This window comes from Rosa chinensis, chromosome 4 (assembly GCF_002994745.2).
Source record: "Rosa chinensis cultivar Old Blush chromosome 4, RchiOBHm-V2, whole genome shotgun sequence".
Lineage (NCBI taxonomy): Eukaryota > Viridiplantae > Streptophyta > Magnoliopsida > Rosales > Rosaceae > Rosa > Rosa chinensis.
Window position 1 is genome coordinate 806246 of NC_037091.1, and position 14503 is coordinate 820748.

Sequence of the window (14503 nt, forward strand, 5' to 3'; positions counted from 1 at the left end):
CGTTTTTTCTTTTGGATCACTGCCATATCAAGAACACGTGCTGGAGTCTAGATCACCTCACCATTAGTGTCAAACTGAGGTAGCGTCTGTGAGAGAGAAGTGGCATCACCGACCCGACACTTGAGCAGAGAGACATGGAATACCGGAAGGATCCGAGAAGAAGCAGGAAGATCCAAACGATATGCAACCTTTCCAATGCGATCTACTATCTTGAAGGGGCCATAAAATCGGGGAGACAGCTTATGTGAAGGGCGTTTGATGAGTGATTGTTGTCGATATGGTTGGAGCTTGAGGAAAACCCAGTCCCCAATCTCAAATTCACGGTCAGTGCGATTTTTGTCGGATTGTTGTTTCATCCTGTTCTGCGCCATCTCCATGTTGTGTTTGAGAGATTTGAGGAGATCATCTCTATTACAAAGGGCGAGGTCGACCGCATGCACCGGAGTCGAGCCGGGGAGATACCGAGTCACAGCTGGGGGAGGTGTGCCGTATAGTGCTTGGAAGGGCGTCATTCTGATGGTTGAATGGTAGGTGGCATTATACCACCATTCAGCCTAGTGTAGTAGAGAGCTCCAAGAAGATGGCTTGTCGGCAACAAAACATCTGAGGTAATGCTCCAGGGATCTGTTTACCACCTCCGTCTGACCATCGGATTGGGGATGATAGGCAGAGCTGCGACACAATTGGGTACCTTGAAGCTTGTAGAATGCCTTCCAAAAGTGACTGAGAAAAATTGGGTCGCGATCCGAGACGATGGAGCGAGGCATGCCGTGTAATCGAAAAACCTTCTTCATGAATAGCTCAGCCACTTGAATAGCCGTGTAAGGATGGGTGAAGGCTATGAAATGCCCATACTTGGAAAGCCTGTCAACTACGACCAGTATGGCATTCACTCCATTAGAGGTGGCTAATCCATCTACAAAGTCCATAGAAACATCAAACCATACCTCTTCTGGAATTGGCAGCGGCTGAAGTAGGCCGGGAGGATTAATGGTCTCGTGATTTTGGCGTTGACACTGGTCACATGAGGCTATGAAGCTCTTGATGTCACTACACATCCCAGGCCAAGCAAAGCTTCTGGAAAGCCGGACATAGGTGCGCAAATATCTGGAATTTCCAGCTTGCAATGAAGAGTGAAATTCATGTAAGATTTTAGCCTTCCAGTCTGAGGTTTGAGGCACGAAGAGTTTGGTTTTGTACAATAGTATGTTGTTTGACATGGTGAACCCTTTTCTTGTAGTTGTGCCGTTTTGTATGGTGGAGATAATAGCCTGGGCTTTAGGGTCCTTTGAGCAGGCCTGTTGAATTTGTGCAATGCTGTCAAAAATAGGAGCGGAGACTGACTAGATGGCACAAAGCTCATGGTAGTGTGAGAGAATGTCGGGGACCGTATTTAGATGTCCTGCTCGGTACTCAATTCGGTAGTCATAGCCCAATAACTTGGCAAGCCATTTGTGCTAGGACGGAGTAGTAATCCGCTGGTCCAGTAAGTGCTTCAATGTCTGATGATCGGTAAGTATCGTGAATTGGTTACCCAACAAGTAATGCCGCCATTTACCTACTGCGTAGAGAATGGCAAACATCTCCTTATCATAGACAGAGAGCAGTTGATTCTTTGGGGAGAGCACTTTACTGATATAAGCAATTGGGTGGCGTTGTTGGGAGAGAACGGCGCCGATTTCGAGTCCGCTTGCATCGGTTTCAAGAATGAAGGGCTGGGAAAAATCCGGCAAGGTCAGAACTGGGGCCGATGTGACGGCAAGCTTGAGGCGACAATAGGCATCATCAACCTTGGGTGTCTAGATAAATTGATCCTTCTTGAGCATCGTGGTGAGGGGTTGAGCAATTAACCCAAAGTGGGGAACAAACCTTCTATAGTAGCCCGCTAGGCCCAAAAAACCCCTTAAGGCTTTGACTGTTGTTGGCTTGGGCCATTCCTTGAGACATTCTTGTTCTCCCGGGTCCACTGACACACCCTCACTTGATATAACATGACCTAAGTAAATAACAGATGGTTTTGCCCATGAACACTTGACCAGTTTGACCTTTAATTGGTGAGTACGCAACATTTGAAAAACTTCCTCAAGATGAGTGATATGGGATTGTAAGTCCGGGCTATAAATGAGGATGTCATCAAAAAAGACTAGGACAAACTTGCATAAACATGGCTTAAAAATATGGTTCATGAGAGCTTGAAATGTAGAAGGTGCATTAGAAAGGCCAAAGGACATTACCACAAACTCGTAGTGACCATCATGTGTGCGGAAGGCAGTTTTGGATATGTCCTCTTCATGCATCCTAATTTGATGGTAGCCCGACCGCAAATCCAATTTTGAAAAGTACTTGGCTCCATGTAACTCATCAAGGAGCTCATCCACCACGGGAATCGGAAATCGATCTTTGATGGTGGCGCCATTAAGTGATCGATAATCCACACAAAAACGCCAAGTGCCTTCTTCTTTTTTGTACCAATAATACCGGAGAGGAAAATGGGCTCCGGCTTGGGCGAATGAGACCATTAGAGAGCATTTCCCTTACTTGTGCGTCCAATTCTGTTTTTTGGGAATGAGCATATCGATATGGTCTCACATTGATTGGGCCAGTGTTTAAGAGAAGGGGGATGCGGTGATCAATTGTCCTCCGTGGGGGAAGGGCTGTGGCAGGGGCAAAGAGATCACCATATTGTGTCAATAGCGACTAAATTGCTGGGTCATGGGCCTGGGTTTGAAGAACGTTTGGGCCTGGTGGGTGGGTCGAGTTCTCCAATTGCTCTGCTGGAACTAGGGCCATAAAGGCGTTGTGGTCTAACTGATGCTGTCTTTTAGTCAACCCTTGTAAAACATGGCAGACACCATTCAACTGAAACACCATGACTTTGTCCAAGAAACGCCAACCTATGAACCCCTAGGAGTCCAGCCATTGGGCACCTAAGAGAAGATCATAGCCAAATACTGACATTAAGAGAAAGGAACCGATGAAGCTATAGCTTTGGATTGAGACTGGTACGTCAATAGCTAACCCAAATGGAGAAACCCGATGACCCGAGGCGGTGGTGAAACCCAAATGGGAGCCTTCGGTGATGGGCAATCCTAATTTGAGAGCCACGGACGGATTCAAGAAATTCTTCGCCAACCCACAATCGACGAAAACCTCAATTGGATGGCCCTTGATAAACCCAGTAAAGAGCATCATTTCACCGAGTGAAGTGTTGGTGATGGTGTTCAGAGAGAGGGTCTGCTCGGCGTCAGAGCAATGGTCATTGTCTTGAAGCTCTTCAATAGCTAACTCCTCCACTGGGCCAGGTGATTTAAGGATGACCATGACTGGCTTCTTGCACACATGTGTCTTGGACCACTATTCGTCGCAGCTGTAACATAGCCCTTGTGCTCGGCAGTCTCTTTGCTCAGATGTGGACCACTTACGGTATGGTCCATCCATTTTTGTTTTCTGGTTGGGGTTGAGTTGGTGGGGGTTTGAGAAATTGGAGTGATTTGGATGGTGGGGGACAATAGTTTGGTTGGGAGTGGAGGCAGAGGGGTTGTGGGAGAACTGACTGGGTTTGGCAGAGTATTGCCAAGATGTACGGTGTTGTCGGGATGAACGGATGTCGGCCAGCATTATTTGAAAGCGGCGTGCCAGGCGCTGAGCAGAGACCAGAGTGTGGGGCTCCAAGGCAATCACGTCATGCCGAATTTCAGACTCCGACCAACCTCGAGCTCTTCCGGGGAGCTTCTTGAAGGCTAAGATGAATTTATCCACAGAAGAAGATTGCTGCAATTGGGAGAGAGCAATCTTGAAGTCGACAGTGTTGCCAGCACCGTGATGCTCGAGGAATGAGGATGCAAATTGATCCCAAGTGGCTACCGGAAACAGCTGCTCGAAGGAATTCATCCATATGCAGGTGTCGGGGCCGAAGAAGGAAGCTACGGTGGAGATGTGCTCGGAAGGGTGAATTTGGTGTGTCCTGAGGTACCGCTCAGCCATTGTTAGCCAGCTAATGGCATCATCTCCGGTAAATGTAGGTAGGATCATTTTAGGTGCAAGAGTGGTAAAATTCAGGGTGATGTGGTGGAGGGTCTCTGGGATATGTGGTGGTGGCGGAAAATGGGACCGAAAATTCGGGTAAGGAGAGGTTGGGGTGAGGAGTAGTTGTACGGGATGATACATGGGGTTGGGGGATGGATGTTATGGTGGAGAACTGTGGTGGTGCACAAGGGAACGGTGGTGGTGTGTGTGGGGAGGAGTCGTGGGGTGGTGGTGTGTGTGGGGAGGAGTCGTGGGGTGCCGGTGAAGGGATAGAACCAAAAGTTATTTGGGGAAGGATGGAAAGTGTTTGGGGTGATGGAGGGAGTGAAAAGGATGGTACCGGAGATGGTGAAGAGACAGGTGGAGCGAAGTGTATCGGTTGATGTTGCCGGGTAAGGGCCTGCACTATGGTGCTCTGCAGGGCAACTATCTAGGCTGTGATTCGGTTTTGAAAGGAAGAGTGGTTATGGTGAATGCTGTCGATGGAATGGTGGAATTCATCTCGAAGCAGCTCAAGCGAGTGATGGAATTCCTCTCTATGAAGATGGGAGTCGGCTCCAGATTGATAGGAGGCAGAGGGCACGGTGGAGCTCGGTGGTGGAGGGTTTAGGGGTGGGACAAAGGCAGAGGTTGTAGGGGTGGAGGAAGGGGAGGAAGTTTGCACGGTCCGGGAAGGAGCCATGCTTTGATACCAGATGATAGGTTCGCCAGCAGAATTCAAATTAAAAGGAAAGAAAAGCTAAAATTCATTCATAATTCTTCATTGTCATTTCTAGTCCTCTGTTACAATACTTAAAGGATTGGAGAAAGAGTGCAATCCTTGGCAAAAGGGAAAGAAGACATGTGGCACAGGACCACTTCCTACATCAGATATTCTTGGAACTATTAGGACTATCCCTGGGCCGCTTGGGCTGCTTACAAAAGAGAGATTAGTGTTGGGATTAACTGAGTTGATCCTAACACTAAACTGGTAGCGATCTGCCACAAAGAATCGGTCGGTCGGTGTTATAAACGACATCAAATCGTTGACTTTGGTGTCACTTTGCAGTTCGGCCTTACAAAAAACCAATAATGAACCAAACCAATTCTCTCATATCCTATTGGGCATGTAAAATTGCCGAGTGTAACGGTTCAAGGCTAGGAACTAAGCCATCACAGACGGTAACCCTTTGACAAGTACTCCAACACCAACAATGCAGATTGTTGTAACTTTTTTCAACAAATACTCCAGGAGCTCTGGCCGTTCATTGCCAACTTTGAAACTCTTAGAACCCATTTCAGACACAATGCCACAAAGTAATCTCAAAGTGGGCATCGAAACTTCCTCTTGAAGACAAACAAGTGGAATTTCATGTAATTTTGATAGACGTATAACTTGACCCAAAGGTCGCAGATTTTGACAAAACAAAGCACAAGCGAAGACCTGAACCAATTTTCAGCGCAAGGGCTACATGCACTTGATGATTTATGAATGTAAATGTATTTTTGAATGCAAACAAAAAATTAGATTTCTGTTCTGAGGAAATTAATTCAAAAAATAATACCAATCAAAAAAGAAAAAATTATAGCACTGATGAGATGACAAAGGCTTTAGCTAGACTGGCTCCATTGGTATATGTCGTATATTCATTGTTAGGCAACTTGGTATAGTATTCAAAGTGGTGAGTAGTGAGAAGTCAGTACTCAATGTCCAAGTCGGGAGTAACTTGATATTCAAACGTCATGAGATGAAGAATCCCCTTGTTTCTGCCAGTATGATCAAATAGTTCGTATCCTTCCTCCAAATCATTAGTGTCACAGTATAAGGCGTAGAAATATTTGTGAAGAATAAGGCACGCTTTGTGATCTCCTGGATGCACAAGACAACACTCGGTTGGACGAACTGCTCTCATGCATGGATCATTGCGAAATTCAGGAGGGATTTCAGGCAGCTGCAGGAGGGGTTTCATGGCTTGCAAAGAATCTAAATTATGGGACATGAGCAAACTTGTACACTAATATTGTTACTGATCTGAGGCCCATAATATATGAAACCATCACTAACTTTACATCCACTTGTACAGTCAAAGGTAAATATTAGGGTTCCTCCACCACCATGATGATCGGCGAGCTTTGCAGTGTCACCCCAATAACCCTTAACAAAGGGAAGAGTGGTTGCTAGAGGAGAGTGCAACTCTATCCATCCTTTCTCGGGTCGGCTCACGTCAAAGAGGTATACCCTGGCCTTATCTTGATTCCAGACTAAGATTTTGGAATCGACAGCTCAATACATAAACTCGTTCAGCTTGTGGGATTTCTCATCGTAAAGTATAGCCGGAAGAGGCGACTCCAGAGGCAACCATTTGGCCTCAAACTCTCCATCACCTTCAGGGTCGAATACTGCAAAAACAGGAGGAGCCTTGGTATAGTGGTGATTTTTCGGTCTGAGAATGAAATTGGGAGCAGTACTATAATATTGCTGGCTTCTAGTGTCAAGACAATAGAGTCTGCCCTCCACCTGCAACAGCGCAAACGTGTGAATTTAGGGGACTTGAATTTCGGTTTAGGACACAAATTAGGATCAAAGGCAACAATTTCTCCTCTAACCGACTTGCCGTAAATGGAGTCGCGTGCGCCTTAGTTGCCGCCGACGAAGAGAATTTGAGACCCAAAGCGACAGCAACCCCACGGAAAGGGTGACCAACCATGGGTTTCAGAATCATGATAAGTTTTGTGCTCAAATGTAGCTGCTGCTGCCGTTGGTGGTGGTGGTGATAACAAATCGCTAAATTTGATGGAGCGAACAACGTCACGAGTAGAGTAATCTACTGCTGCGATATGCTCACAGAAACACAAGTGTAGGGACTTCGCCGTCTCCATATGGAAGAACACCTTCTTCTAATCAATCCATGATCTGAAAGCTGCTGCTAATTTGCCTTAAAGAACCTAATCCAATTCCTCCTCTTAACCTTGCTGCTGCTGCTGCTAATCCCCGCTGAATCATCTCTTTTCTCCCTGATTTTTCTTTTGTTGTGATAGGTTTTTCTTTCCAGTGCAACCTTGCTAGGGTTTTTGTTACTCTCTTCCCTTTTCTTTTTAGTATTATATTATTTCTAGCCAGCCAAAACCCTCTTTTCTTATTAGTATTATATTATCTCTGGCCAGCCAAAACCCTAGTCAAGGTCGGAAAAGGGATTTTGTTTTTACTTGTCCATCGCAATTTTCATATTTCACTAGATTTAAAGATTTTCTTGCCCTTTTTTTTTTAGAACAAAATATTTTCTTGCCCCATTCGATCTATCTATTTTCTTGCCTTTTTTTTTTTTTTCTTGAATAGAGCATTATTTTCCTTTATTCATCAGGGATTCGGACCTTGATCTTCATGGATATTAATAAAGGCACTAATCATCAAAGCAGGATCTATACTAGGCCTGATCAAAGCAGGATCGATATTAGGCTTGATCTATACTCGATCTATAGTCCAATGTCCATATTGAAAATTTGAAACCTCTCGATCAATTTTCATTTCTAATGATATGCACAGAAGACTGGGTTGGACCTCACAGAAACCGTACTGTATCCCGGTTAATTTTGGGTATGAGTTTGTGACCTGTTGGTTAAATTAGGTTTTAGAGACTTTTAACCAGCAAAAACTTAATTATTAACCCAGTTCAACCCATTCTCTGAGCAACTAAAGCTCATTCTATTGATACACTGTTTGATCTCTCAACAAACTGGCCTCACTCAATATTCAGTTGTCTTCCATACTTCATTAGTCAGAATATCTGCATAATTGCACAAGAACACTGATTTTAGGTTTATTTTCCATCTACTGATGTTTCATATTACTTTTGTTATCTGTGAATTTGATGTAGTAGCATTTCATAATACCTTCGTGATCTCAGAATTTGATTTCTACATCTCGTGCTGTATCAAGAGAGGTGGTCATTTTTCTTCAAAAGAAAATATAAACAAACTCTTTTCATATTTGATTGTAAACTACTTCTGAGTTTTGAACACATACATAAAAATAGACGAAACCAGATAAACATCAGAAAACACAATATTAAACCAAACAAATCAGAAAACATAACGAGATTTTTGATACATATCAAGACAAGTTCATTCTCGTACAAGGCATTCCCATTAAATTAAGGTACACAACAGAACCGTCTAAACTAAGACATGAGAAATACTAAGCGTAGAAGTAGTTATTATTACATAAAGCCAAAAGTAGTCTCCCTCGAATTCACATTATGACCGGTTCATTTCTGAACCTTAAGAGTCATGCCTGCAAATCAATCAAAAGCCAGAAAAAGAAGTTAATATCACATAAGAATCCTCAATATGGAAATGATAACCAGTTGAATAGACAAAAGATGAAAACAAAAATAGCCTGCACAGAGAAGCTAGGCCAGTTCATTGATTAAAGAACAAAACTTGCAACAATTTTCATATAAGCAACTTTTGCTGGACATACTTGTATTCCACAAAACAACCTAAATTCAAAATACTTGGTTCAGCAACCCTCCCTACACCTTTCAAATGTGTCCAAAGCGATGGTGTAAAAGACTAAAAATAATAACATTGGACCTAAAAAAAACAACCATGAATTTAGAATTCATATAAACTGATCTAACTGAAATATCGAAATCAACCTTACTTAATAGCTATCTAATACACAACTATGCATTACAAGTTGTTCTCATATAAGAGCAATGGTTTTCATAGGGAGGGGATATAAGCAAAGACTAATAACTGGTTCAGATCGTAGCAAGCCTATTGTAAAGTAGTCTTTCAAAAACTTGAAAAAAGTGATGTACCTACTAGGCTAAGAAAAAGTGAGAAACACATAAGACCAACAACCAAGAGTTCAATTTTCATACCCATAACTTCTTACCATCCTGGCTCCCTATCGTCTCTTTCTAATATCCTTTTCCAATTTCCAATCAACAACCGGTAGGTCTATAGGAGATACCGACAGCCAGCTTTTCTCCATATGTTTTATATGAGCTAAATAAATAAATAAGGAAGAAGTTCTAAACTTCTTTTTTTACTGATCTGACTATTGTAAAGTAGTCTTTCAAAAACATGAAAAAAGTGATGCTCCTACAAGACTAAACAGCACATAAGACCAACAAACAAGAGTTGGATTTTCATACCCATAACTTGTTACCATCCTTGCTACCTTTCCCGAACAAAACCGAAAGAATAACAGGAAGAAAAAGATTTGTATTGATATTTCTAAGCAACTTACATAGTTATATTATTCCACAAAACAAACCTAAATTCAAAATACTTGATGTTGACCAAAAAAGAATACAGGACAACAAGAAGGCATTAAGTTTGCGAAGATAGAGACTTAAAAAAGAGAAATTAAATATAGGTTAAATGGGGAAATCTGCAAAACAACAGCCCAGCAAAGCATAATGTACATCCAAACAAACTAGAGAATCAATATGATTTCAGAATCCCATTAGCGTCTCTAATTAATAAAGGAACATATCGATCACAAAATTCAGAGATACACATCAAAGAAAATAAATCTGGAAAAAAGAAAAATCACTTCTCTAACCAACCTCTCATTCTCATCTGCTCCCTGCAATCTTCAACTATGTCCTCGTTGGTATGTTTCCAGTCTTTTAGAATGTCTTGAGCGATAGGTGTGACCTTTACAAAGAATCCAACAAGCAGGACTCCCAAAACGGGGTTTGCGAGAGCACTGATCACCTCGGACGATACCATGATTCGGCGAGAATTGGGATTTTTCTCGATCTGATTTTAGGGTTCACTAGATATGCCTATATATAGTTGGACGTACAATGTTGGGTTGGGCCCTTTTCCCTTACATATGTTGGGCCCGTCCAAATATTTTTTATATACTAGTCAATATATATATATATATATATATATATATATACACACACACACAGCCCCTTTCCAATGAGGGATACCTATTTTTGGCCAACTTGAGGGATAGGCTCCCAGCCCTTGGATCAGGTTTAATGAGCTTGGAGCCTTGGACGGCTCAGATCGTAAACACTATAAACAGTGATTTAACCCTTATCTAACCCCAATTCCTGAACTCGGGCGCGAAAATGGATCCTCAATTCTTTCGATTTGGTGCTCAGAGAAGATCGGGAAGCGGAGTGAGAGAACGATCAAACAATCCGCTTAAGAGAGAGTATCAACAACGATCAAACAGTCCGATCAGATTAAGTCAAGGGTTTTCACCCTTTTCTAAGCCTCCAACCCCGAATTCCCTATCTCCCTGATTCGTTCTGGAGAGTATCAACAACGCTCAGAGAATTCACCCGACCAATTCTCATCTCAAGCACCATCTATTTCTTCAAGTGGGTTTTCTCTTTGTAGTGAGTATATGATTTCTTGAGTTTGATTTAATATTTTGACCTTGATTTTGAATTGGCTGAAACTTTCTGGGCGGATCTTTATTATTGTAACAGATACTTGTATTCTTCTTAGCTTGTTTTTTGTTTTGGAAATTATTTGGCTAGTGGATCTGTTTCAGCATTAGTTTGTTCCTTAGATTTTAATTATGGAAAGCTTGATGCGTTTGATTCATGAAATCTGTTTATTCTATTGTTTGTTAATTTCTGGATTTCTTAAATTGAGTTTGTTGAATTACTGACTGTTGGTTTGCTTCTGGGGGATAGGAATTCATGAGTTCTAGATGAATGAAGAATTGAAATGGGTTCAGAATTGTTTTCTGATTCTTTCTTTGCCAATTATATGGTTGTTTTGATATGGTTTGTGAATTAATGAATTTCTATACATTTTTAATTTTAGTATCTACTGAATATCCTTACTCTCATACATGAATAAGCAAACTTTGTTTTGACAAACTGTGTAATCATATATGTTTTGTTTGGATTTGATTGTCTTTGGCAGCTAATGGGATGTTAGCAGTCCCCATGAGAAAGAAACTAATGAGATGTCAGTGCCTCTGGAATTAAAGACTTCTCGAACTCAAGCAATTACTCAACACTGAAGTGGGGTAGGTTCTCATATGTTGCCTATTCGTTGTATTGATTTGCTTACTAGTATTTGTTGCCTAATTTTGAGCAGCTACAGGACGTGACAAGAGACTCCAAGGTTGATGATACTGAGGTTGAAGGGAAGGATCACAAAGAATCAGATGTATCAAACCTAGAGGATGATGTCAAAGATAATCACATCACCGTAAAACTTATACGACTGTCTCGAAATTGCATCATCCCAAAAACAATGAGTAATCCTATTTTCAACATCTGCCTTTATTGTGAAAAAGAACCCGGAATTTTTTTCTTGCTCTAGCATAAAGTAGTTATGCAACATTTCTCCATCATGCCCTTTTGTCTCTTTACGCTTATCCCTTTCAAGATTGTACAAATCTTGTTGTGTACAACCAATGTTCTGAAATCCTCCTGCTTGCACTCCAAGAATGTCAAATTGCTGGTGTGTGGGTATATTTACCATGGATAGTTGTTCCCATAATGATCTCTGAGCTTTAGTAAGTCGACGATTGGACTTCAGCAAGTGGAGTCTTTTTGGACTTGTCATAGGATGAGTGTGAGCTTCATCAAATATATTGACTACAAATCCACCAGACTTGTCTCTCACAACTATCATTCTCGCCTTACAGTCCTCCCTTACTACACCATGAATCCTTTTCTCATCACCAGTCAATTCAATCGGACTACTTCCTTGTCTATTGCTAAAAAACTCTTTCCTTATAAACTCATTAGTTGCTCTGCTCCTTTTACTGGAACCAATTCGTACAACAAACCCAGCTGCAGATGCATATTTGGTATAAAAAAACATGTGCCTCTTCCCATGTTTTAAATTGCTGACCCTTGAAGGGTTTAAGCTCATTCCTTACTTGAGGATAGAAAGCTGAAGTAGAGACATTTTCTCCTGACGGAGGGATAGCTTGAATAGGTTCAGTTTCCATTCCCGCAGGTACAATAATCCCATTAGTCTCCATTTCTGCAGGTACAACCATCTTATTATCTGTCATATCTTTAGCTCTTCTATCAATTACAGAATGCCACAACACATATAGGAAAACTAAAAGTTTTCTTTAAACTAATGAATGCAAAGCCAATTTTAAATGAATAAATGCAAAGCCATTTTCAAATGAATGCAAAGCCGTTTTCAAATTGATGAATGCAAAGTCATGAAACTCATGCAGCAGGACTAAAAAGTTAAATACAAATGTTAAAAGATCACAGAATTGAAAATACTGTGGGCCAATTGCAGCAACCACATCATTTTCAATGCAGCAACCACATCATTTTCAATGAGCTGCAAAGCTACATGGAGAAAGAGTGAAAGACATCACCATTACAGTTTGTTTTAAAAGAGAAATAAAGGCACATATAACAATTATAAATATCTCCTAGTTGATTCTTTCTCGTCCATAACTTCATGGATCTTCATTACTGGTTATCAGACAAGAGGTGAGTCAGGCGTGGGATCAGCTTAAATGAAGGTCCTATTTGATAAATAACTTTAAGAAGCAAAAGGTAGACCTTTTGAGCTTCATATCTGATATAAGGACATATTAACTCTACAAAATCAGGACCAGTGATTATTCAGTAGATAAAGACAAAATCGCAGATGAACAGAACATTAAGAACTTCATGCTAACTATAGTGTTCAAGCAGGAAGAAACACACAAACCATACCATCTGCAAATTATAAGAAAAATACAAGGACAAAATCTTTATAAAACATCACCAAACGTATCCTTGACTGAGAAACAAAAGGGCCTGATTTAACATTTGTATTTTCAAGTCTGTGATCTTTTAGAACTTGTTTCAAGCATAAGCTCATAGCACAAAACTTCAGCGATTAAAACATACAAAAGCCAAAGAGTTTCAGGTCCTCCATATTAATCAAATCAAATTCCCATATAAACTCAAAAAGTTTAATTCTTTTCAAATAGACAATCAAAGATAAAGAGTGAATTGATGACAAAAATTAGAACAACAAAATAACAAATGTGGATAAACCCATAAAATTCAGCATCAAACAAGCATCAGAACAGAGGTCCTTGTACATAATTGAAAAGAAATACCATAGCAGAAGAAGAGCCCCACCGGATTTTTCTTAGAAAGTAAACATCAGGATACCACAAGCCTTTGTTTCTTCGACGCTCTCTATCTCTCTCTTGAGCGGACTGTTTGATCGTTCTCTCACTCCGCTTCCCGATCTTCTCTCTTGAGCGTTGTTGATACTCTCCAGAACGAATCGGGGAGATAGGGAATTCGGGGTTGGAGGCTTAGAAAAGGGTGAAAACCCTTGACTTAATCTGATCGGACTGTTTGATCGTTGTTGATACTCTCTCTTGAGCGGACTGTTTGATCGTTCTCTCACTCCGCTTCCCGATCTTCTCTGAGCGCCAAATCGAAAGAATTGAGGATCCCTTTTTGCGCCCGAGTTCAGGAATTGGGGTTAGATAAGGGTTAAATCACTGTTTATAGTGTTTACGATCTGAGCCGTCCAAGGCTTCAAGCTCATTAAACCTGATCCAAGGGCTGGGAGCCTATCCCTCAAGTTGGCCAAAAATAGGTATCCCTCATTGGAAAGGGGCTGTCTATATATATATATATATATATATATATATAGGGCTTCCACTAAGGGATCCCTTTTTTTGGTCTTTTATAGGGATAGACATTATACCAATTTTTCGATCATATTTTCACATCTTAACTGTTCAGTTTTTAGGTCATAATGTATAGATCACTTCTGCAAATTTTAAGCCAAATTAGTGATCGTTAAGACATCCAAAATTGGTGTCGAACCGGAACCATTCGTGTTTATAATGGTAAATTGCAGTTTTGGATGCCTTAACGATCATCAAATTGGCTGAAAATATGCATAAGTGATCTATACATTTGACCTAAAAACTGAACGGTTAAGATGTGAAAATATGATCGAAAAATTGGTATAATGCCTATCCCTATAAAAGACCAAAAAAAAGGATCCCTCACTAGAAGGGTCCTGTATATATATGTATACTGAATTAGGAAATTTCCTACTCATTTCCAAAGAGTTTGGAGAAAGCTGGGAGAAAGTTTGCCGAAGAGAGCAGTTTCCAGTTCCTTTCCAATTTCAACTACTTCCATTTTTTTTTCTTTTTTATAGGGGACTACTTTCAATTTGACATTTGAAACCGAAGAAATACGACAAATTTTGAAAGAACATGTGTATTTGACATTCGTATTTTTCTCAAATTTTTCAATGATCTATCTTACTTGAGCTTTATCATACAACTAATCACTTTAACATAGCTTAATAGATTTCACACTTTAGGGCAAGTTCACCCGTAGTCAAGAAATGTCAATGTCAAAAAGTTGAGGCGTCGACCAGTCAAGTTACTGTTCACTGCCATTGAACATGGGTTTCCTTCCGTTTTCTTTCTTGACCAGTCAAGACTGTTCACTGTTCATCAAGTGTTTTACATGTTCATTTTTACTGTTCATTGACCTTTATT

General features: G+C 40.9%; 2 long non-coding RNA genes across 3 annotated transcripts; one reads left to right on the plus strand and one right to left on the minus strand.

Annotated features, from left to right (window-relative positions):
* Nucleotides 1–8050: 8050 nt before the first annotated feature.
* On the minus strand, nt 8051–9791 carry LOC112200328. The gene is made up of 2 exons (XR_002936278.2): nt 9585–9791; nt 8051–8296 (listed from the first exon to the last, which is right to left on the minus strand). It is a non-coding gene; the product is annotated as an uncharacterized LOC112200328 (long non-coding RNA).
* A 421-nt stretch (nt 9792–10212) lies between these two features.
* On the plus strand, nt 10213–11124 carry LOC121053045. Of its 2 annotated transcripts, none has more exons than XR_005810564.1 (3): nt 10213–10358; nt 10915–11020; nt 11098–11124. It is a non-coding gene; the product is annotated as an uncharacterized LOC121053045 (long non-coding RNA). The 2 variants fall into 2 exon arrangements; XR_005810563.1 differs by having other exon boundaries at nt 11092–11113.
* The last annotated feature ends 3379 nt before the right edge of the window (nt 11125–14503 follow it).